At 47.9% G+C, this 24,530-nt stretch overlaps 1 protein-coding gene across 1 annotated transcript in view; it reads right to left on the minus strand.

Annotated features, from left to right (window-relative positions):
* Nucleotides 1–24,530, minus strand: part of LOC144772314 (uncharacterized) — a 76,618-nt gene that overhangs the window by 20,954 nt on the left and 31,134 nt on the right. The window contains exons 3-4 of the mRNA XM_078656545.1: nt 12,941–12,993; nt 12,143–12,187 (exon numbers count right to left, since the gene is read on the minus strand). The gene's annotated coding sequence lies outside the window, so the exon portion shown is untranslated. The remainder of the gene's footprint in view (nt 1–12,142; nt 12,188–12,940; nt 12,994–24,530) is intronic.

Consider the following 24,530-nt stretch of genomic DNA (forward strand, 5'->3'; position numbering starts at 1 on the left):
AAACTACAAAGCCAATTCTTACACTGGAAAGGAAACAAGCTACCGGGGACCGGTTTCTGGCATTTCAGCCTCTTCGGCCCGGCTTGCTTGAATCTTGATGGTGCAGTGAGCAAGGGACTCATGTCTGAGCATACCCTTCCACGCTTAGGGTGGACAAAATAATTAACAACAAGGGGTGGTGATGGACAGAGTCTCTGAATTAAGCAGAAAACTCTCACCCAGTCAAGAGATCAGGGCTAGATCCAACACCGTTTTTTAGCTCACTGCATCATCCCAGTTTCAGAACCTGGCTGTATGCAAATTAGTCTGTTCCTGTCCCAGTGCATGATGGGAACAGGGCAAACCAAACTACAAAGCCAATTCTTACACTGGAAAGGAAACAAGCTACCGGGGACCGGTTTCTGGCATTTCAGCCTCTTCGGCCCGGCTTGCTTGAATCCTGATGGTGCAGTGAGCAAGGGACTCATGTCTGAGCATACCCTTCCACGCTTAGGGTGGACAAAATAATTAACAACAAGGGGTGGTGATGGACTAATTTGCATACAGCCAGGTTCTGAAACTGGGATGGTGCAATGAGCTAAAAAACGGTGTTGGATCTAGCCCTGATCTCTTGACTGGGTGAGAGTTTTCTGCTTAATTCAGAGACTCTGTCCATCACCACCCCTTGTTGTAAATAATTTTGTCCACCCTAAGCGTGGAAGGGTATACTCAGATGTGAGTCCCTTGCTCATTGCACCATCAGGATTCAAGCAAGCCGGGCCGAAGACGCCTGAAATGGCAGAAACCGGTCCCCGGAAGCTTGTTTCCTTCCCAGTGTAAGAATTGGCTGTTGTAGTCTGGTCTGCCCTGTTCCCATGATGCACTGGGCCAGGGACAGACTAATTTGCATACAGCCAGGTTCTGAAACTGGGATGGTGCAATGAGCTAAAAAACGGTGTTGGATCTAGCCCTGATCTCTTGACTGGGTGAGAGTACTCTGCTTAATTCAGAGACTCTGTCCATCACCACCCCTTGTTGTAAATAATTTTGTCCACCCTAAGCGTGGAAGGGTATACTCAGATGTGAGTCCCTTGCTCATTGCACCATCAGGATTCAAGCAAGCCGGGCCGAAGACGCCTGAAATGGCAGAAACCGGTCCCCGGAAGCTTGTTTCCTTCCCAGTGTAAGAATTGGCTGTTGTAGTCTGGTCTGCCCTGTTCCCATGATGCACTGGGCCAGGGACAGACTAATTTGCATACAGCCAGGTTCTGAAACTGGGATGGTGCAATGAGCTAAAAAACGGTGTTGGATCTAGCCCTGATCTCTTGACTGGGTGAGAGTACTCTGCTTAATTCAGAGACTCTGTCCATCACCACCCCTTGTTGTAAATAATTTTGTCCACCCTAAGCGTGGAAGGGTATACTCAGATGTGAGTCCCTTGCTCATTGCACCATCAGGATTCAAGCAAGCCGGGCCGAAGACGCCTGAAATGGCAGAAACCGGTCCCCGGAAGCTTGTTTCCTTCCCAGTGTAAGAATTGGCTGTTGTAGTCTGGTCTGCCCTGTTCCCATGATGCACTGGGCCAGGGACAGACTAATTTGCATACAGCCAGGTTCTGAAACTGGGATGGTGCAATGAGCTAAAAAACGGTGTTGGATCTAGCCCTGATCTCTTGACTGGGTGAGAGTACTCTGCTTAATTCAGAGACTCTGTCCATCACCACCCCTTGATGTAAATAATTTTGTCCACCCTAAGCGTGGAAGGGTATACTCAGATGTGAGTCCCTTGCTCATTGCACCATCAGGATTCAAGCAAGCCGGGCCGAAGACGCCTGAAATGGCAGAAACCGGTCCCCGGAAGCTTGTTTCCTTCCCAGTGTAAGAATTGGCTGTTGTAGTCTGGTCTGCCCTGTTCCCATGATGCACTGGGCCAGGGACAGACTAATTTGCATACAGCCAGGTTCTGAAACTGGGATGGTGCAATGAGCTAAAAAACGGTGTTGGATCTAGCCCTGATCTCTTGACTGGCTGAGAGTACTCTGCTTAATTCAGAGACTCTGTCCATCACCACCCCTTGTTGTAAATAACATGCTACAAGCTAGCCTTCCAAATTCATGGAATAACCCAGAAGTAGCGTGCCAGGCCATCCCGCGTCTTGTAGTGGTCAGAGCATACAGATCGCTCAAATTGGCTGACATTCAGGGGAATGCCCAACTGGGTCAGAGTATAATTTTGAGCACTATATGGACGCTGTCCAGCCACTTTTGGCAAGGAAACTGTATTTCCAGTTCAGAACAGGGACCTTTGCCGCTCCTTGCCTTTACGAATAAATTGTCAAAAGCCTCTCCCCTGGCATGCCCTGGATGTAATTGTACCAACAAGACCGGTATCCATGTTTTCTTTTTCTGTCCTGGGTATATAATTGCTAGACGGCGATGGCTAGCCCCACTTTGCAGGAACTTGGGGTTTAGGCAGTTTGCGGAGGCTTTTAGATTACTGAGAACGAACACCCATAGTTTTTGCTGTTTCTCGCTTTTTGAATTCTAGGCGGCACCATCGGTTACTGGTGGACCGTTCAGGGGCCTGTGGGATTCAGGGTAAAGCTCTCAAGATATTGCAGGCTTTCCTTTCCAACAGGAGCACGGTGGTGGCCCTAGGAGATCTAGAGTCGGACCCGTTTGTGCTCCCTTGTGGGGTCCCTCAGGGGTCATCCCCGAGTCCGACTCTTTTTAACATATATGTCTCCACTCTGGCCCCAGTTATTAGATCATTCGGCTTTAACCCAACATCATATGCGGACGACACGCAGATTGTGGTGTCACTGCTTCTCGGGGGAGAGGTAGGCACGGCCAACAGGTTTAAAGACTGCATGCGTGCGGTCAGCAGCTGGATGGCAGGGAACTGCGTAAAGCTGAATTCATCAAAGACAGAAGTTCTCCTATTTGGGGCCAGAGAGAATTTCTGGACACCAAGGTGGTGGCGGGAGGAAATGGGCGTCCCACCCACCGCAGTTGCTAAGGTTAAAAACCTTGGGATCCTGATGGACGATACATTGTCATTCATGCCTCAAGTAAATGCTCTGTCCTCTGCAACCCACTACGTTCTGAAAACAGTACGTAAAGTCTTGCCTTTTCTTCCGGATGAGTGCAGGAAGACAGTGGTGACGGGACTGATTATGTCCCGCCTGGATTACTGCAACAGCTTGCTGCTTAATGCTCAACAAGGGCTGCTCAACAAACTTCAAATCCTGCAGAACGTGGCAGCCCGCCTGATTACGGGTACACCGAAATTTGCCTCGGTCGCCCAGGATTTGGTGAAACTACACTCGCTACCTGTGCGCAAAAGAATCATATTCAAAGCGATTTGTGTAGTATTTAAGGCACTCAAAGGAGTGGGCCCTCATTGTATGACACAGTTCTTCCAGTGGTACAAACCAGCTAGATCGCTGAGATCAGCCGACCAAGGGACAATTATGGTTCCAAGAGTCAGGAAAGCCCGTTGGGGGGGGGAAGGAGTTTCGCCCTGGGAGCAGCGAAAGCCTGGAACGCCCTGCCAATGGTCCTCAGACTAGCACCGGATCTGATGTCCTTTCGGAGGGCCTTGAAAACTTGGCTCTTTAAACAATAAGCTTCAAGTCAGGCTAAGGAGTGGTCAGTCAGCGCCAGGACACCGTCTGGTAACAGTGCGCTTTAAAAATGTGAAAAATAAATAAATAAATAAATCGTAGGGCATTGCTAAATTTTGCTCTGTAATCAAACAAGTCTCTCACATTTATTATTTTGACATCTGTTACTCATTTCACTTATTTTAAACTTATTTTAAACTTGTAACACACTTTTATCCAGTCTTCAACCTGTTCTATTTAAAATATTTAATATATACTGATTTTACTGAACAAATCAAATCTAGAAGCTGCTAACTTGAAAAGGGGCAACCATTGCTTCCCAACTAGCAACATCCATAATCTACTTGTTTCTTTTGTTTATGATGAATCTTTTGGAGTTTTTAAACTGAGCTTGTTTCCTATGAATGTAGCCACACTTTATGGGTGCGGGGTGTCCTATTCTAGCACGACAGGGCTATGACAGAGTCTATCATGCTGGGTATGCTAGGAGGTCCTCTGGTGTGGCAATCCTGCTGCGTCGCACTTTTCCCATGGTTGTAGTACAGACCTGGGCTGATCCCCAAAGTCACTATTTTGCCCTAATTGGTACGACGGCGAGCTGCCGATTGAATCTCCTGTGTCTCTATGCCCCCCCACAGAACTAGATTTCTTCCTACCCACACTCCTTGACATACTTGCCCAACTGCTTCCAGGTCTCACTATCGTCGAGGGTGACTTTAATCCGGTCCTCCATCGAAGACTTGAAGTCATAGAGCGAGCTCCCTGGCATGTGTGATGTGTGTAGACTCTGGAACCCTAGGCAGAGGCAATATACATACACCTCAGCTGCTCATCACACACACACGCATGCACGCACGCATAGATATGCTTCTCATGCCGGTCACTGTTATCGGTTTCACATGTGCAGATACTCTCATGCTGGATCTCTGATCATGCCCTGTTGCTCCTCTACATTGGTACGTCAGACGCCACACTCACCACACCTCTCGACATTGCTCAAGTCTTGCGGACTATTATGCAACACTCTATGCTGACTGACTGACTATTTATTCAGCGCACTATTGCCGAGGCGTCTTGGCGCAGAGGTAAGTGTAGTCCATATACTGCCTGGTCTAAAGTATAGAGAAAAGCCGTATTTTTATCAGTTTTCGAAAGAGGGTCCTACTGGACTGTAATCTCAAATGAGTGGGAAGGAAGTTCCACAATTTTGGCGCTTGGGCTGAGAATCCTTTTCCTCCCCATCTTCTGATCTTGGGGACATGGACCAGTCCAGTATTGGCTCATCTGAGACAGCATGATGGCATATAACGGGGAAATAGAAGTTGGATGTCATCTGCAATTCCTCCGTAGAGGGATTTATGGACTAAGCAGAGGGCCTTAAATTCTATTCTCAGTCTAAAAGGAAGCCAGTGGAGATGTTTTGTACTTGTGAATGTCGGATGATGTCTGGGCAAATCGAGCAATACTCTAGCAGCCGCATTTTGTAGTGATTTGAGTTTGGAGAGCTGCCCTACCCCTACCCCCAAGCATAGTGCATTGCAGTAATCTATCCTTGACAGGACTAAGGCTGCGATTACAGTTTTCCTTAGTGAGAAGGGAATAAATGGAAGGATCTTACATAGGACTTTTAGCGTGTGGAAGCAAGCAGAAGACACCTGGTTAACTTGGGAGGCAAGTGTTAGGTCTTTGCCAATCAGAAAGCCCAAATTCCTGGCCGTGGGGACAGGGCCAGGACTTGTTCCGGCTTCTGGTGGCCACCACAGTTGGCTCCAAACCGATGGTTTCTGGCCGAACTCCATGACCTCAGTTTTTCCTGTGTTTAGTTTCAAGAAATTCGAGTTCATCCATGTCATTAGGGCCGTTATGCAATTCTGAAACCGTTCAGCCATTAGGTCCACGCTGTGTTTGACTGACACCACTAATTGGGTGTCATCCGCGTACGACACGAGCGTGAACCCATGGCTTTTTATCAATCTCGCCAGAGGAGCCACATATATGTTAAACATAGTGGGAGACAAAGCAGAGCCTTGTGGCACTCCACATGGAAGAGTGAACTTTCCCGATTGAAGTCCATTCCAATGTATTGTTTGTTCCCTGGATGTCAGATAGGATGCTAGCAGGGCTAGGGCCTTATTCTTAATGCCAACCTCTTCCAGCCTCCGCACCAGCACCGCATGGTTAACAGTGTCGAAGGTTGCGGTTAAGTCAAGCAGTAGAAGGATGGCCCTTCCCCCTTAATCCATCATTTTTCTGATCTCTTCTGGGGCCATTATCAAAGCGGATTCCGTTGAATGCTGAGCTCTAAAGTCATGTTGTGTAGAATCAAGGATTTTGTTCTGTTCCAAGTAATGTCAGCTCTCTATTTAGTGCTTTCTCTAGTATTTTTGATGGAAAAGGGAAACAGGATATTGGCCGGTAATTTTTAGTATTAAGTGGGTCGAGTGTGGGTTTCTTTAACCCCTTCTACGCTCATGACGAGCTCAGCTCGTCATGGGCGTAACCTGCGGTACGCGGATGACGAGCTGAGCTCGTCACGTAACGCGGGTTTTTTAAATCGCAGCGCGCAGCGGGAAAACCGCTAGCGCGCATGCGGTTAAGATAGGCCTAATACAGACCCTTTTCCAGCATGTAGGGAAGACCCCCGAGCTCGTGATTTTGTTTAGTATTAGGGTCAAGGCGGCACAAATCTCCTCAGGGACAAGGTGTAATATATGAGGGGGACATGGGTCAAGAGGAGACCCAGATTTGGTTTGCACCAACAGATCCGCCACCTCCAATTTCCCTAACGTGGAAAACCTTGATAGGCTACACTGCGGAGCAATTTTTCCTGTGCTGCAGTCTTGCACCAGTCTATGGAATCAGTTCCCCCCCTTCCTCGACGAGATGCTCCTGCCCAGCCTTTCTTTTACAGAGTGGCGAGATCTGGAACAGCCCATTATGGTCGAAGAGATTAGAGATGCGACCTCGGAAATGGTGTCCGGCAAGACGCCTGGCCCTGATGGCTACCCTACAGAATTTTATGCTAAGTATAAGGACATACTTGCCCCTCACTTATTATGCCTCTACAGAGAAGCGACGCAGCCGGGCTTTTTCTCCCGAGCCCTCGATCAAGCTACCATTGTGATAATACCGAGGGTACACCCACCATCTATCTCCTGTGCCGACTGACAACCCATATCCCTTATCATTTTGGAGGTTAAGATCTTCGCAACCATCCTGGCCGAATGACTATGATGAGTCCTCTGGTCCTTAATTCACCCAGACCAATGCGGCTTTATATCTGCTAGCAGTAAAAGACACTGTCTGAGGTGCCTACATGTGTCATTGACCCATCTGCACTTACTGGCATCCCGATTGGCTTTACTCCTAATAGATTTTGAAAGATCATTTGACACTGTAGACAATAGCTATCTGATCCAGGTGCAGGAGAAGGCAGGGTTCAGGCCCCGCTTCTGTGGCTTTGTTCGGCTTCTCTATGCTAATCTGATGTCCAAAGTATAAATCAATTGAGTTAGTTCTGACAATAGGCTGCCCCCTGCCCCCCTTCTTTTTGCATTGTCAATTGAGAACCTCGCCCAACCCATAAGTTGTGGCGTGCAAATTAGCGGATGGGACAAGGGACATGAAGACTACATTGCGCTCTACGCAGACGACGTTCTATTGTAGCTCTCGAGTCGGACAAGCAGTGGCTCTCTGTGCCCTCGACTCCTACAGCTCCTTGCGGAAGCTTCGGGATTGGTCATCAACACGGCCAAATCAATACTAGTCCCACTACCGCCCTCACAAGACTGTGTGGACTGGCAAACAACTATCCTGATCCATTGCCTTAGTTTCCGCTACTTGAGCACACAGGTGGCTCTTAATGCAGACTTAACATGGTCCTAACGTTACCCCCTATCCACAAAACTAAAACGGACCTTAAGAGGTAGCAGACACTACAGTTGAACGTCATGGGGATATTTAGCTCTGTAAAAAATGATGGCGCTGCTTCGATTTCTGTACCTTTTCCAAAATCTCATACAGATGATTTCTCATCACTGGTTCAGGGAGCTGGATTCAGTAGCTATTGCCGTCTATGATATAATGGTATGCCTCGTCTGGCTTTTTCCAATTGTCATTCACGCTCCATAAAACGGGGGCCTTGGTGTGGCTAACTTGGATTTGTACTACTTAGCGTCACACCTCTTACTCATCAATGACTGGTTCAACAGGGGGCTTTCAGGCTGGAACTTACCTCAGTGGGATTTCCACTAATAATGGTGATGTTCTACGGTTGCGCCATCCCCAGTGCATTTCCAGAACTGACTTGTCTGGTGTTAAGTGGGTGGAGGGCTGCGCTTCGTCACACCCCCTTGTGTCACGGTACATGGTTTGGGGGGCATTAGAGGGGTCCACTCGATGGGATGCCACTGGCATCTCATAATTAGGCGACGTCTGGACAGGCCCACATATGCCCTCCTTCTAAGATCTCCAACAGACGTATACATTATCCAAGACGCAATTCCACAAATTCTTGCAGTTGCGACATGCACTAAGAGTATATATTCCCCCAGGCACGTCAATCCCACAATTCAGCCCAATGGAGGCCAAGATAACGATGAGGGCCCTGGTCAAGGGAGGTATCTCTAAGATCTACCGCACACTGAATATTAATGCCCAGGAAACTTTAGGTACCCTTAGAACCCACTGGGAGAGTTGGCTTGGAACCTTGGAAGAGGAGGAGTGGTGTGACACGCCCAGAGTCCCTACAATGTCCTCTAGGCTTCGCATAGTGCAAACATACTATTTACAGTGCGCATCCCTCACCCCTACCAGGTTGTTGTTCAGAGTGGGCCTCTTTGTCAGCCCCATGTGAACCCGCTGCTCTCACACCCCAGTGGATTTCTTTCATATGGTGTAGGCTTGTCCCATTATAGCATGATACTGGGAAACAGTGATTGCAAAACCTTTGGATGTGCTGGGCCTAGCACTAGAGCGTTCCCCCTTATTGATCCTGTTGGGGGTGGGTGATGGTGTGGGTGGTTCACGGGCTGACAGGTCTTTACTGGGAAGGGGTCTTATGGTAGCTAAACAAGCGGTTTCTGCCCACTGGAAAGCCTCCAAGCCCCCTACACTGTCGCTGTGGAGACGCAGAGTACACTGGTGCACCCAGCAAGAGAAGCCAGTGTACAATGCAAGGGGATGCCCTAGTAAACATGCAAAGATTTAGAGCAAGTGATTTGGGGCCACAGGTGTGATTGGTTGCACAATTATAGATGCTGCCAAGAAGTTAATTCACTTGTATGATGCACTGACTATTATAATGGATATGTTTTCGATTGGAAACTAGGCTGGCCAGAGCTTTTTATGGGCTGTAACTGACCTGTTGCACTGCTAACAAAAAAATTAAAAGATGGGGTGCTGTTTTTTCTTCCTCCAGAACTGACACACTTCAGGCTGCTATGCGCCAATGCACACAACATTTCACCACAGTACAAGAGTGTGTGCTTTCTAACAAGCATAGGTTTCGCACTGGTAGGGGAGCTTTCCAGCATAATATCAATGCTTTACTACTCTTCCAACTTTGTACACGTGCTGTACAATGCACCACAGATGCAAAGTTTGAAAAGTATGGAGAAAGTAAAATCTTTCTGCTCAGTTATGCCTAGTGCAGGGTTTAAGCACAAATCCCGGTCTACACTTTTATTTATTCATAGTGTATTATAAAACGCGAACATGACGGTCGAGTTATCAGAGTGATGTATAAAGAGAGTTGAATGATGGTTGGGGTACAGTAAGGCATAAGCCACTTAAGAAAGGTTGTACTTTGGAGTCCAAAAGTGGGTAATAAAAATAGTAGGATACAGTATAAAACGGGGTACAAAAGTAGGATACAATATCACATTATGCAACGCTGTTCATAGGAAAAGAAACACGAGATGTCAAGAATAGTAGGGTACAATATACAAAGTTGTGAAAGAACAGTTTCAAAATAAATTCCCTTATGTCACATTTCTGTCTAGTAATACAGCTTTAACTTCTTGAAGAGTTCGCATAAGGTAATTGCCCTCATTGAGGGTGGTAGTGAGTTCATATTTTTGGAGCAGATCCAGCAAAAGTGTGGCTGTGATTTCTTTTTTTTTATCTGGGTGGTTTAAGTATGAGGGATTTTTCACCTCTAGAATCTCTTCCACTTCCTATAAGTTTGATTCTACTAGTTATGTATTTGGGACCAGAACTGTGTAAGGCTTTGTGAGTCAAAGCAGGCCACCTTCAGTTGGATCCTAGATTGAAATAGGAGCCAGTTGAAGGCTCCGCGAAATGGGAAGATGCAATCACAATGACGTGTGCCTGTTGTCACTTTCATTGGGATTTGCCTCAAAACCCATGGGTGGTTGCATGGGAACGCCCATGTCCTACCCACGGAATGCCTCATTAGTGTAAAGTAGCACATAGCTATTTCAAAATCGCATGTGGTCATATGTTCAACAACATCCCAGTTCTAAAAAGTGTGTCGTTTGAGCTGGCTCTTTTTCTAAGTAATATAGATATAAACCAGCATAGAAAGTTCTCTATACATCGCAGTACTGCCTCCTCTCATGCCTGTCGGACAATGCGCACTTTTAAATCTTCATACGGAGCGAAAAACAATGGATTGGGATTTAGGCCCCAGTGATTGCCAGTGGCTGAGATTAATTAAGGCATTCCAGCTATCACCTTGTTTATCGCCCTAAGTGCGATGGGTCGGCCCAGACAGGCTCTGGCTGATGAGCCTTAACCCCTCGGCTGCGCCGCCGATTTGCGGAAGTGCAGCACTTCCGCAAAACGGGCGAGGCCGCGTCGGCCATTGGCCGACGGCAGCACCAGCGAGGTAGTGCAGCCGTCGGCCAATGGCCGACGGCAGCATGGAAGGGGTTAATAATAGCGAAACCGGTCCCAGGATGCTTGTGTACCGGTTCAGGGAGGCCCTAATCTGGCAGTTCGGGCTGGACTATTCCAATTGGAGCAGGGACAAGGCTGATCTGCCTATGTCTGGGTTCATACTGAGGTAGCATGGTATGCAAAAATGATAGAGTGGTATGCGCCACGAGCGACTGCCAGTAGCTGAGATTAATTCAATTGCTCTATTCATCACCTTGTGCCCTGAACAGTCTTTTGAGGGTGTATTTGCTGCAAACGCACTGCATGAGTAAAAGATTGCTACACCTTAGTGTCAACATAGATAAGCAAATTAAAAGCAGATGGCACTTGTTAGCAACATTGCTAGTGAAAAGGGACTTGCAGTTACAGATATCTATGCCCCAATTCTATCTGGAATTTTTTTTTTAATATACCCACCAGATTATTGCGCAATAATTAGATAAAAAATTACAGGCCCTATTTAGAGTTTGGTAGACAAGATAATCCTTCAGCAATAATTGAAGGACACTCGTACCTCTGCCAACAGGAGCTTGGCCATGATCGTGACAGAGTATCCAATCAGCAAAACTCTAAAAAAGGACACAAGTACATTTACTTGTGAGACATGTTTATTTCATTTGCATCATAGATGTGGAGAGCTAAAGACTGAAAGCATTTTAAATTCATATTCATAAAATAAATACAGTTTGTGCAGCAAAAGCAGCACAGACTGAAAACGGGTGACGTAAATAATAACAGACTATAGCAAAACTGTGAGGCACTTAATCAAAATAAGTGTTCAGTTTACCTACGACAACTACTAGGTTTGCAAATTTTATTTTGCACTTGTTAGGTGGTACAAAGTTTATTTAAAAAATGCTGCCTATATAAAGACCATTTAATGCATGGGTACTCACAAACGTTTTCCCAGGGGCCGCAAAGTTTGGTCTATGGTGTGACCGAGGGCCACACTGATGCCTATGGGGGAGTAAAGCGGAAGTAGGGGAAGCAAAACATGTATATCTAGTAGCGGTCCTTAAAAATGAAGGTGTTCCAAAAGTTAGGGGCCTAGTTACTTCCTTTCCGTAACTGCAATTAACCTTTTAATAAGTGTTTGCTGTATATATAAGACATGTTTCCATGTTAGTGCTGAGTCGAGTAAACATTAGCCCAGTGCTGCTGCTGCCCAGGGGCCGCACGTAAAGGTCAGGAGGGCCCGATGCGTCCCCCCGGGCAGTACTTTGAGTATCACTGATTAAATGCATGCATTGTATTGTATCGTATTACAATTGCATTTATAGAGTGCTTACTACCCTTGACGAGGCCTTGAAGTGCTTTTTCGGCGGGTAGCACGCTACTCCGGGACCCATAGAGGATTATTGTAGCTTGAATTAAATAAAACTCTATTTATTACTTCATATTAAAAATGTGTGCTTATTGTTTGCTAACATGTTGATACAAATAAAATGTTACACTGCTAACAAGGAAAAAACAAGCACTGGCAGAGCCAGTAGATTTATCCTATGCAAAATCCATTGGATATGTCTAAAAGGTAAGGGAGGAGTCACATGTAGTGCTATGTGCAGTTTTCACTCCATGACCCTTTAGGATGACTGTGACAAGAGAGGGGAATGTAACCAAGAGTGGGTCATATACTTACCAGCGAGGTCAGCATTAGTGAAAACTGGGTCAGCCACGTCAACTCCTAAGAGAAAACAAACGGTCCCATTAGAAAGAGGGAAAGGACAATGGGAGAAACAAGGGAAAGACACAAAGACAGAAAAAGAACGTACATTCTTCCCATAGGAAGAGAAAGGACTGGAGGCAAGGCATGCAGCTGGAGGGAGATCGAAGACAGACAGGGACGAGAGGATGAGGAGCGGAGAAATCGAAGGAGAAGAGACAGGATGAAGAGAGTGAGTAAAAGTTGAAAAGCAGCTGTGGGGAGAGTGGGGAAAGAGATGCTGAATACCATGAGAAAGCGAGATTGGCACCAAGCGGCTGGTAACCTTTCCCTGAGAACCCCAAGGAGCCAGAGGACAACACCGTGCTGAAGGAGGACTTCAGGAGGCTTCAGCTCCAGTCAAGGACCTCCCAAGGGTCCGCAGGACCGGAGAGATGCTCCGTCCTAGCCACGCTCGCCGGGGAGTGCGGCTCGACCAGGTCAGTGCCTGTATATGGGAATGGAGCAGGCGCTCGCGGGTAAGGTTGGAGGGAGTGGGGAAAGAGAGCCATTGAAGCCTCAGGAAGAAAGGGACCATGAGAAAGTATTGACCTTTGCCTTCTATTAGTAAAGCACTTGTAATTCAGAAGTGAAGTTTGAATTGGGAATTGTGTTTTTTTCTGTTCATTTATTTTATGCAGGTCAAGAAAAGAGGAGTCTCGAGAAAGCATATGAAAAAAGAAGAGATAGAAGGGTCAGGGCAATACATGAGCAGGGAAAATGACCTACACTTACCTGAGACTTCGGTCTGTTCTGTCCTCGATACCCTGTCCTCCAGGCCGAAACCCCTGAAAGAAGAAGCAAATCTGTCACAAGAGGTCTACAACAAAGGAAGACCAACAAAAGCCAAGGGAAAGGACTTTACATTCAAGAAACTGAAAGCCTAAATTGTTTCTTTTTCAGTTAACCTGAGTAGTCTGGACTGTAGACTTTGGTCAGACCCTACTCGGCTAAACTTGGTGTCAAAAGAGGGTTCCGCTCCACCCCCGTTTGAAACAAGATGAGGAACCTACTACAAGAACGATGATGGATTCAAACCAGATCTGGGGTGAGTGTCTGAAAAGTTTCAGCACGCCGTCCATCATCCCCTTTGGTTTTGCTTTGTTCGCCCTAAGTTGGCAGGGTATGCCCAGACAAGGGTCCCTTGCTCACTTTACTGGATTCAAGCTAGCCTGGCTGAAGAGGGTTATTACCACGAAACCGGTCCTAGGATGCTTGTTTCAGTTCAGGGAAGACCTGCCTTGGAAGATCGGGCTGGACTGTTCCCATGAGGCACAGGGTCAAGGCTGATTTGCATGTAGCTGGGTCTGTACTGAGGTGGCAAAGTGAGCTAAAGAACGATTGATTAAACTCAGATCTGTGACTGGGGGTGAGTGTCTGAAAGGTTTTAGCACTCCGTCCATCATCTCCTTGTGTTTGCTTTATTCGAACCTAGTACATCACCTAGTGGAATAACAGCAAAAACTGGAATGGGCACCTCAACGATATATTAAGTCCGCTGACATTGAAAGGGGAGTCTTCAGAATACCCTCAGAATACAGGCAGAGCAGCTTCATCAAGTATCGTAAAAGCAACTACAGGTAGCCACTGGAATCTCTTAAAGCAGAGGACTTACATCGATTGGGCCTACCATATCCTTACAGAAATTCACAAGTGGCGGGGTGGGGTGGGGGGGTAGGATATTTCTATTTCTTAATCATTTGTAGAGCGCGACAGCTGCCCCAGCCAAGGGGCGTCCCGGCGCAAACCAGCAACAATAAAACACACCACGATCTATACAGTGGGAAAAAGAAAAGTTTTGATAGCTTTCCTAAAATCAGTGAGGTTGTTGAGGCCACGAATATGGGAAGGCAGAGAATTCCAAAGAACTGCCGCTTTATAATGGAAAGAACGACCTCCAGCTCGAATTTTCCTAACTCGGGGAACCCGGAGCAGATGTGAACCCTTGGAGCGAAGCTTGCGGGGAGGAACATAGAAAGAGAGCAAATCTGTCACTAGGGGATCCAAGCTTCAGGATTTTAAAAGCTATACAGAGGGCTTTGAACTCTACCCTTTGAGCCACGGGCAGCCAATGGAGGCGGCGAATACTACCAGACACTGAGCAGACTCTACGCAAGCCTAGGAGAGCTCTTACTACGGCATTCTGAACCCTCTATAACCAACCGCCTTTCTCATAAATTTTGAAAGAGCTGCTAAGGCCAGCCGCTGGCAGGAAAATAGGTGAACCTATTTACTATCTCTCTCTCATATTGCTTGGAGAAGTTCAAGCGGCTTATCAGGCTGCCGGCTCCATGGGAGATACTCCTTATCAAAAAAGTTAAGAGGATAATCCTATAACAACTGATGAAAGATGAGCAGAGTTACTGACTAGATATTCGGAGGAAGACCAACAAAAGCCAAGAGAAAGTACTCATGAAACTGAAAGCATAAACAGTTTCTTTTTCCTTTAACCAGAGGTGTCTGGACTATAGTCTTCTGTCAGATACTACTCGCCTACATTGACTCTTCGTAGGGTGTGTGCTGCCCCTGGAGGCTACAGGTGGTGGTGCAACCCAAGATCACCCAGGAATCAGCAGTTAAGCAGATAAACACTCGTCTTAACATTCTGCAACAGAGTCCGCAGTCCACAAAACAGACTGCACGCTGCACCATCCCTGCAGCCATTTATTGAGGGGGTTTCAACCGAGAATCACTAGAGGTGGGGTGTGTAGACCCCCCCCACACCCTCTAGGAAAATGTATTGAGTCCAGGGCTAGACTTAACACTGAAAAGGATTCATTGTGGAAGCCAGGAGACCGAGGAGGTGGTCAAGATGTATTTATTTAACATAACATATTGTGGGACGTTCTGCCATCTGTCTGCTCACAGTGAATGAAAGAGATCCTGGGACAGAAGAGTAATGGCCTAATTAGCATAATACATTCGTCCCAGAATTCCAGCCTGGGTATAGACGTCTGTTTTGTCAAGTGATAAAGGGTGAACGGCTACAGCATGTGATTTAACCCTTGGTGTTGCCTCAGTTATATCTCTTTCTTTTGTGGCTTTTATGTTACCCCCCAGTAATGTTCTTTAGTTCTTTAGTTGAGCAGCGCGCTGGAGGTACGTTGGGGGATACTGGTCTGAGGCTTAAGGCTCTGCATATTTCTGCACAAGCAGTCTCCCAGTGAGCTCCCCTGTGACCCAGCCCTTCACTTTTTACTATGTGCTTCATGGCGAATATTTTTTAAAAAGATTGTATTTTACCTGACTCACTGCCACTTGCATTTTTGCCTTCCTCTGGACACCCCTCCGTCACCTGCGCATTTCGCCTGAACCCCGGTCCACCACGGGGCTAGCCCGGTTGTTGTGGAGGGTGCAGGCTCACACAGGACCATAGTCTCTCTTCCACTTCAGTTGGGGGCGGAGCACCGCGATTAGGCCGTGCCGCTACCCTCAAATAGCAATGTGTTTCCCATCACGCAGCGGACGCGCCGCTGGCGCACCGAAGGTGCGCCTATGTTGAAAATGGCAATGTATGTGTACATAAGCGGCGTTCATTTGTGTTCACTGTACCTCTTGTCGTAAGCAGAATGGATATTGCAAAACACTGACTGTGTTATCCTGCCAAAAAACACAGTTGATGGACAGAATGTAGAACAATGTCATACATTCACCCCAGTACAAGGATCTGGGCCTAAATCCATCGTTTTTTTGCACTCCACACCACCCTGGGTTAGACACTGGCTATATGCAAATCAGCTCTGACCCTGTGCCTCATGGGAACAGTCCAGTCCGAACTACCAAGCCATGTCTTTCCCAGACCGGAATCAAGCATCCAAGGACCGGTTTCTGGCTATCAGCCTTCATCAGCCTGGATAGCTTGACTCCAGTGGTGTGGAGAGCCTGGGACTCACGTCTGAGCATCCCCAGCACACTCGGGGTGAAAATTGCAAAAAACACAGTTGATGGACAGAATGTAGAACAATGTCATACATTCACCCCAGTACAAGGATCTGGGCCTAAATCCATCGTTTTTTTGCACTCCACACCACCCTGGGTTAGACACTGGCTATATGCAAATCAGCTCTGACCCTGTGCCTCATGGGAACAGTCCAGTCCGAACTACCAAGCCATGTCTTTCCCAGACCGGAATCAAGCATCCAAGGACCGGTTTCTGGCTATCAGCCTTCATCAGCCTGGATAGCTTGACTCCAGTGGTGTGGAGAGCCTGGGACTCACGTCTGAGCATCCCCAGCACGCTCGGGGTGAAAATTGCAAAAAACACAGTTGATGGACAGAATGTAGAACAATGTCATACATTCACCCCAGTACAAGGATCTGGGCCTAAATCCATCGTTTTTTTGCACTCCACACCACCCTGGGTTAGACACTGGCTATATGCAAATCAGCTCTGACCCTGTGCCTCATGGGAACAGTCCAGTCCGAACTACCAAGCCATGTCTTTCCCAGACCGGAATCAAGCATCCAAGGACCGGTTTCTGGCTATCAGCCTTCATCAGCCTGGATAGCTTGACTCCAGTGGTGTGGAGAGCCTGGGACTCACGTCTGAGCATCCCCAGCACACTCGGGGTGAAAATTGCAAAAAACACAGTTGATGGACAGAATGTAGAACAATGTCATACATTCACCCCAGTACCAGGATCTGGGCCTAAATCCATCGTTTTTTTGCACTCCACACCACACTGGGTTAGACACTGGCTATATGCAAATCAGCTCTGACCCTGTGCCTCATGGGAACAGTCCAGTCCGAACTACCAAGCCATGTCTTTCCCAGACCGGAATCAAGCATCCAAGGACCGGTTTCTGGCTATCAGCCTTCATCAGCCTGGATAGCTTGACTCCAGTGGTGTGGAGAGCCTGGGACTCACGTCTGAGCATCCCCAGCACACTCGGGGTGAAAATTGCAAAAAACACAGTTGATGGGCAGAATGTAGAACAATGTCATACATTCACCCCAGTACAAGGATCTGGGCCTAAATCCATCGTTTTTTTGCACTCCACACCACCCTGGGTTAGACACTGGCTGTATGCAAATCAGCTCTGACCCTGTGCCTCATGGGAACAGTCCAGTCCGAACTACCAAGCCATGTCTTTCCCAGACCGGAATCAAGCATCCAAGGACCGGTTTCTGGCTATCAGCCTTCATCAGCCTGGATAGCTTGACTCCAGTGGTGTGGAGAGCCTGGGACTCACGTCTGAGCATCCCCAGCACACTCGGGGTGAAAATTGCAAAAAACACAGTTGATGGACAGAATGTAGAACAATGTCATACATTCACCCCAGTACAAGGATCTGGGCCTAAATCCATCGTTTTTTTGCACTCCACACCACCCTGGGTTAGACACTGGCTATATGCAAATCAGCTCTGACCCTGTGCCTCATGGGAACAGTCCAGTCCGAACTACCAAGCCATGTCTTTCCCAGACCGGAATCAAGCATCCAAGGACCGGTTTCTGGCTATCAGCCTTCATCAGCCTGGATAGCTTGACTCCAGTGGTGTGGAGAGCCTGGGACTCACGTCTGAGCATCCCCAGCACACTCGGGGTGAAAATTGCAAAAAACACAGTTGATGGACAGAATGTAGAACAATGTCATACATTCACCCCAGTACAAGGATCTGGGCCTAAATCCATCGTTTTTTTGCACTCCACACCACCCTGGGTTAGACACTGGCTATATGCAAATCAGCTCTGACCCTGTGCCTCATGGGAACAGTCCAGTCCGAACTACCAAGCCATGTCTTTCCCAGACCGGAATCAAGCATCCAAGGACCGGTGCTGGCTATCAGCCTTCATCAGCCTGGATAGCTTGACTCCAGTGGTGTGGAGAGCCTGGGACTCACGTCTGAGCATCCCCAGCACACTCGGGGTGAAAATTGCAAAAAACACAGTTGATGGACAGAATGTAGAACAATGTCATACATTCACCCCAGTACAAGGATCTGGGCCTAAATCCATCGTTTTTTTGCACTCCACATCACTCTGGGTTAGACACTGGCTATATGCAAATCAGCTCTGACCCTGTGCCTCCTGGGAACAGTCCAGTCCGAACTACCAAGCCATGTCTTTCCCAGACCGGAATCAAGCATCCAAGGACCGGTGCTGGCTATCAGCCTTCATCAGCCTGGATAGCTTGACTCCAGTGGTGTGGAGAGCCTGGGACTCACGTCTGAGCATCCCCAGCACACTCGGGGTGAAAATTGCAAAAAACACAGTTGATGGACAGAATGTAGAACAATGTCATACATTCACCCCAGTACAAGGATCTGGGCCTAAATCCATCGTTTTTTTGCACTCCACATCACCCTGGGTTAGACACTGGCTATATGCAAATCAGCTCTGACCCTGTGCCTCCTGGGAACAGTCCAGTCCGAACTACCAAGCCATGTCTTTCCCAGACCGGAATCAAGCATCCAAGGACCGGTTTCTGGCTATCAGCCTTCATCAGCCTGGATAGCTTGACTCCAGTGGTGTGGAGAGCCTGGGACTCACGTCTGAGCATCCCCAGCACACTCGGGGTGAAAATTGCAAAAAACACAGTTGATGGACAGAATGTAGAACAATGTCATACATTCACCCCAGTACAAGGATCTGGGCCTAAATCCATCGTTTTTTTGCACTCCACACCACCCTGGGTTAGACACTGGCTATATGCAAATCAGCTCTGACCCTGTGCCTCATGGGAACAGTCCAGTCCGAACTACCAAGCCATGTCTTTCCCAGACCGGAATCAAGCATCCAAGGACCGGTTTCTGGCTATCAGCCTTCATCAGCCTGGATAGCTTGACTCCAGTGGTGTGGAGAGCCTGGGACTCACGTCTGAGCATCCCCAGCACACTCGGGGTGAAAATTGCAAAAAACACAGTTGATGGACAGAATGTAGAACAATGTCATACATTCACCCCAGTACAAGGATCTGGGCCTAAATCCATCGTTTTTTTGCACTCCACACCACCCTGGGTTAGACACTGGCTATATGCAAATCAGCTCTGACCCTGTGCCTCATGGGAACAGTCCAGTCCGAACTACCAAGCCATGTCTTTCCCAGACCGGAATCAAGCATCCAAGGACCGGTGCTGGCTATCAGCCTTCATCAGCCTGGATAGCTTGACTCCAGTGGTGTGGAGAGCCTGGGACTCACGTCTGAGCATCCCCAGCACACTCGGGGTGAAAATTGCAAAAAACACAGTTGATGGACAGAATGTAGAACAATGTCATACATTCACCCCAGTACAAGGATCTGGGCCTAAATCCATCGTTTTTTTGCACTCCACACCACCCTGGGTTAGACACTGGCTATATGCAAATCAGCTCTGACCCTGTGCCTCCTGGGAACAGTCCAGTCCGAACTACCAAGCCATGTCTTTCCCAGACCGGAATCAAGCATCCAAGGACCGGTTTCTGGCTATCAGCCTTCATCAGCCTGGATAGCTTGACTCCAGTGGTGTGGAGAGCCTGGGACTCACGTCTGAGCATCCCCAGCACACTCGGGGTGAAAATTGCAAAAAACACAGTTGATGGACAGAATGTAGAACAATGTCATACATTCACCCCAGTACAAGGATCTGGGCCTAAATCCATCGTTTTTTTGCACTCCACACCACCCTGGGTTAGACACTGGCTATATGCAAATCAGCTCTGACCCTGTGCCTCCTGGGAACAGTCCAGTCCGAACTACCAAGCCATGTCTTTCCCAGACCGGAATCAAGCATCCAAGGACCGGTTTCTGGCTATCAGCCTTCATCAGCCTGGATAGCTTGACTCCAGTGGTGTGGAGAGTCAAGCTAGCCGAGCTGATGAGAGGTGTTACCTCGAAACCGGGCCGGTCCTCGGATGCTTGTTTCCGTTCTGGGAAGGACATGGATTTTGTAGTTCGGACTGGACTGTTCCCATGGGGCACAGGGTCAGCGCTGATTTGCATATCGCCATTGTCTAACCCAGGGTGGTGTGGAGTGGAAAAACGATGGATTTGGGCCCAGATCTTTTGACTGGGGTGAATGTGTGACATTGATCCACATTCTGTCCATCACTGTTGTGTTTGCAATTACCGCTCTAAGTGTACTGGGGATGCTCAGACGTGAGTCCCAGGCACTCCACACCACTGGAGTCAAGCTAGCCGGGCTGATGAGAGGTGTTACCTCGAAACCGGGCCGGTCCTCGGATGCTTGTTTCCGTTCTGGGAAGGACATGGATTTTGTAGTTCGGACTGGACTGTTCCCATGGGGCACAGGATCAGCGCTGATTTGCATATCGCCATTGTCTAACCCAGGGTGGTGTGGAGTGGAAAAACGATGGATTTGGGCCCAGATCTTTTGACTGGGGTGAATGTGTGACATTGATCCACATTCTGTCCATCACTGTTGTGTTTGCAATTACCGCTCTAAGTGTACTGGGGATGCTCAGACGTGAGTCCCAGGCACTCCACACCACTGGAGTCAAGCTAGCCGGGCTGATGAGAGGTGTTACCTCGAAACCGGGCCGGTCCTCGGATGCTTGTTTCCGTTCTGGGAAGGACATGGATTTTGTAGTTCGGACTGGACTGTTCCCATGGGGCACAGGGTCAGCGCTGATTTGCATATCGCCATTGTCTAACCCAGGGTGGTGTGGAGTGGAAAAACGATGGATTTGGGCCCAGATCTTTTGACTGGGTTGAATGTGTGACATTGATCCACATTCTGTCCATCACTGTTGTGTTTGCAATTACCGCTCAAGTGTACTGGGGATGCTCAGACGTGAGTCCCAGGCACTCCACACCACTGGAGTCAAGCTAGCCGGGCTGATGAGAGGTGTTACCTCGAAACCGGGCCGGTCCTCGGATGCTTGTTTCCGTTCTGGGAAGGACATGGATTTTGTAGTTCGGACTGGACTGTTCCCATGGGGCACAGGGTCAGCGCTGATTTGCATATCGCCATTGTCTAACCCAGGGTGGTGTGGAGTGGAAAAACGATGGATTTGGGCCCAGATCTTTTGACTGGGGTGAATGTGTGACATTGATCCACATTCTGTCCATCACTGTTGTGTTTGCAATTACCGCTCTAAGTGTACTGGGGATGCTCAGACGTGAGTCCCAGGCACTCCACACCACTGGAGTCAAGCTAGCCGGGCTGATGAGAGGTGTTACCTCGAAACCGGGCCGGTCCTCGGATGCTTGTTTCCGTTCTGGGAAGGACATGGATTTTGTAGTTCGGACTGGACTGTTCCCATGGGGCACAGGGTCAGCGCTGATTTGCATATCGCCATTGTCTAACCCAGGGTGGTGTGGAGTGGAAAAACGATGGATTTGGGCCCAGATCTTTTGACTGGGGTGAATGTGTGACATTGATCCACATTCTGTCCATCACTGTTGTGTTTGCAATTACCGCTCTAAGTGTACTGGGGATGCTCAGACGTGAGTCCCAGGCACTCCACACCACTGGAGTCAAGCTAGCCGGGCTGATGAGAGGTGTTACCTCGAAACCGGGCCGGTCCTCGGATGCTTGTTTCCGTTCTGGGAAGGACATGGATTTTGTAGTTCGGACTGGACTGTTCCCATGGGGCACAGGGTCAGCGCTGATTTGCATATCGCCATTGTCTAACCCAGGGTGGTGTGGAGTGGAAAAACGATGGATTTGGGCCCAGATCTTTTGACTGGGGTGAATGTGTGACATTGATCCACATTCTGTCCATCACTGTTGTGTTTGAAATTACCGCTCTAAGTGTACTGGGGATGCTCAGACGTGAGTCCCAGGCACTCCACACCACTGGAGTCAAGCTAGCCGGGCTGATGAGAGGTGTTACCTCGAAACCGGGCCGGTCCTCGGATGCTTGTTTCCGTTCTGGGAAGGACATGGATTTTGTAGTTCGGACTGGACTGTTCCCATGGGGCACAGGGTCAGCGCTGATTTGCATATCGCCATTGTCTAACCCAGGGTGGTGTGGAGTGGAAAAACGATGGATTTGGGCCCAGATCTTTTGACTGGGGTGAATGTGTGACATTGATCCACATTCTGTCCATCACTGTTGTGTTTGTGTTATCCTGCCAGCATAGACCCATACACACATATATACAGCAGCCATTTTAGGTACCATAGTCTCGCTGTTTGCGATCGATCATCAGCGCCCTTCCCTGACCCTGCAAGCTTCCCCCATGCACCCTGACCGCCCCCGCTCTCACATGCACAAGTCATGAGCCCTCCCCTCCCGCACGACTCTGTCTCTAGGAATCACACCCCGCGCCTGACCAACACCTCCTTTCCTTCCATGAATACCCCTCTTCTGATAAACCCTTTTCTCTACGCTCGATTTTCCACACTGACCCTTCCTTTCATGAATATCTCTCCTTTGATGACCTCTTCCTCTGAACCTAATTGTCCACATGGACCGCTGGTCATCCCTTAGCCTGAGGATACAGTTTATTGCCCACTACTGTATGCACTCGCCTCTCTTGAAAGGAGCCACTATGGATCATGACCACCCCACCCCCTGAGAGTCGATCAGGCGCACACATTCCAATGGAATCAGCAGAACACTCAGATGCGTGACAGCCCCCTCCTATTGTATGGAGGATAAGGGCCCCTACTGTAGCCACGTGTTGGAATATCTTCATACTTCACAATGTCTTGATTGTAATAAAGGATGCCTGTGTGCCACAAACCTATGTATAAAAGGCGAAGCCTCAGAGAAACTTGTTAGAGCACCTCCCGAAGACACTATGTGAGTGTCCGAAATGACAGGCTCTCCTCATGAGAAATAAACCTCTTTCCTTGTCTTCCTGTCTCCAGTGCCCGTCTCTTCATTTGGTAATTATTTACGATGGGAACTAAGAGGCGCCTTGCGCCAGCAGCCTGGGTATCCGGTGCGTTATGGGCTGACTTTTCCACAATTGGCGTCCCAACGGGGGGTCCATCAGCGACATAAGGTCCGGTAAGAGAGGTCCAGACGATGGGGTGAACATCTAAATGATTGGAGTATACCTGCCTTTAGAGGGCCCTTGTCCGGCTGCCGATTGAATGAACTTCACCGATTCCGAACGGACCTCTCTCAAGTGACCTACTGTCCTGACTGGAATCCCACAGGAATGCTGCGGTAAAAACATGGAGGAAAGAGAACGATCGGGCGCTGGAGAAAGGAAGGCGAAGAACTGTCCACATGGTCCGGTCCGGGTAAGGTTAAGTAGGACGTCTTTACGTCTAATTGGTAGGATGGCTTTATCCATCTGATTGATTGATTGATTATTGATATTGGAAATGGTATTTAGATACTGGTATTGTTCATTGATTGGTTCATTTAGCCTTGGGTGCTACTTGAAGTATTGGTTCTCTTGGAGACATTCTCTGTCTGCAAACAGTGACAGATAGGAACGTCTGTCTCCCTTTGCAGATAGTGAAGGATAGGTAATGCAGACTTTTGTCCCCATTGTAATCCGTCATGCCTATCTTTTCTCCCCATTGATTGTTTGTTAATCGGTTTTTATCGATCATTGCTTTTTGAGATATTCCCTGTCTACAAACGGGGACGAATAGGAATATTCTGTCTCCCTTTGCAGATAGTGAAAGATAGGTAATGCAGACTTTTGTCCCCATTGTAATCCGTCAAACCTATTTTTTTCTCCCCATTGATTGATTGTTTGATCGAGCATTGAATTGTTCGAAGTTGGTTCTCTTAAGGATCTTCTCTGCCTACAAACGGTGAAGAATAGGAATATTATCTCTCCCTTTGCAGATAGTGAAGGGTAGGTAACGCAGGTTTTTGCCCCCATTGTAATCCGTCGTGCCTATTTCATTCCTCATTGATTGATTGTTTGTCCGAACATTGATTGTTCGGAATTGGTTCTCTTTGGAGGTATTCTCTGTTTGCAAATAACATAGAAAAGAAATACTCTGTCTAGTCTTTGCAAGTAGTGAAGGGTAGGTAATGCGGACCTTTGTCCCCCGTTGTAATCTGTCATGCCTATCTACTCCCCACTGATTGATAAACCAGTTCCACCCAGACCATTTACTAGAGGTAGGTCATCTGGCCCGACCAGAGAGCACCCCTAGTGAAAAAGGACATATGCAATAATAACGAAGTGATCACTGTATCCTGTTAACAGAAACTTTAGCGTGAAACAAACTAGAAAGAAAGGAATAGGAAAACGAAATCAGTAGGCCACTGATGAAATTTTTATTAAATAACGAATAAGGAAACGATAACAATACTTAATGATAAAACATATGATTGTCCTAGAAACAAGAAACGTTAGAAATAAGCCCGTAATAAGAAAACCTGAAAATGATAAGAGAAGCCAAGCTTGACATTGCGACGGCCACGAGGCAACGAGGCTTCATCGCCCCTCGCTGCTCCAAACA

Source organism: Lissotriton helveticus, chromosome 8 (assembly GCF_964261635.1).
Source record: "Lissotriton helveticus chromosome 8, aLisHel1.1, whole genome shotgun sequence".
NCBI lineage: Eukaryota > Metazoa > Chordata > Amphibia > Caudata > Salamandridae > Lissotriton > Lissotriton helveticus.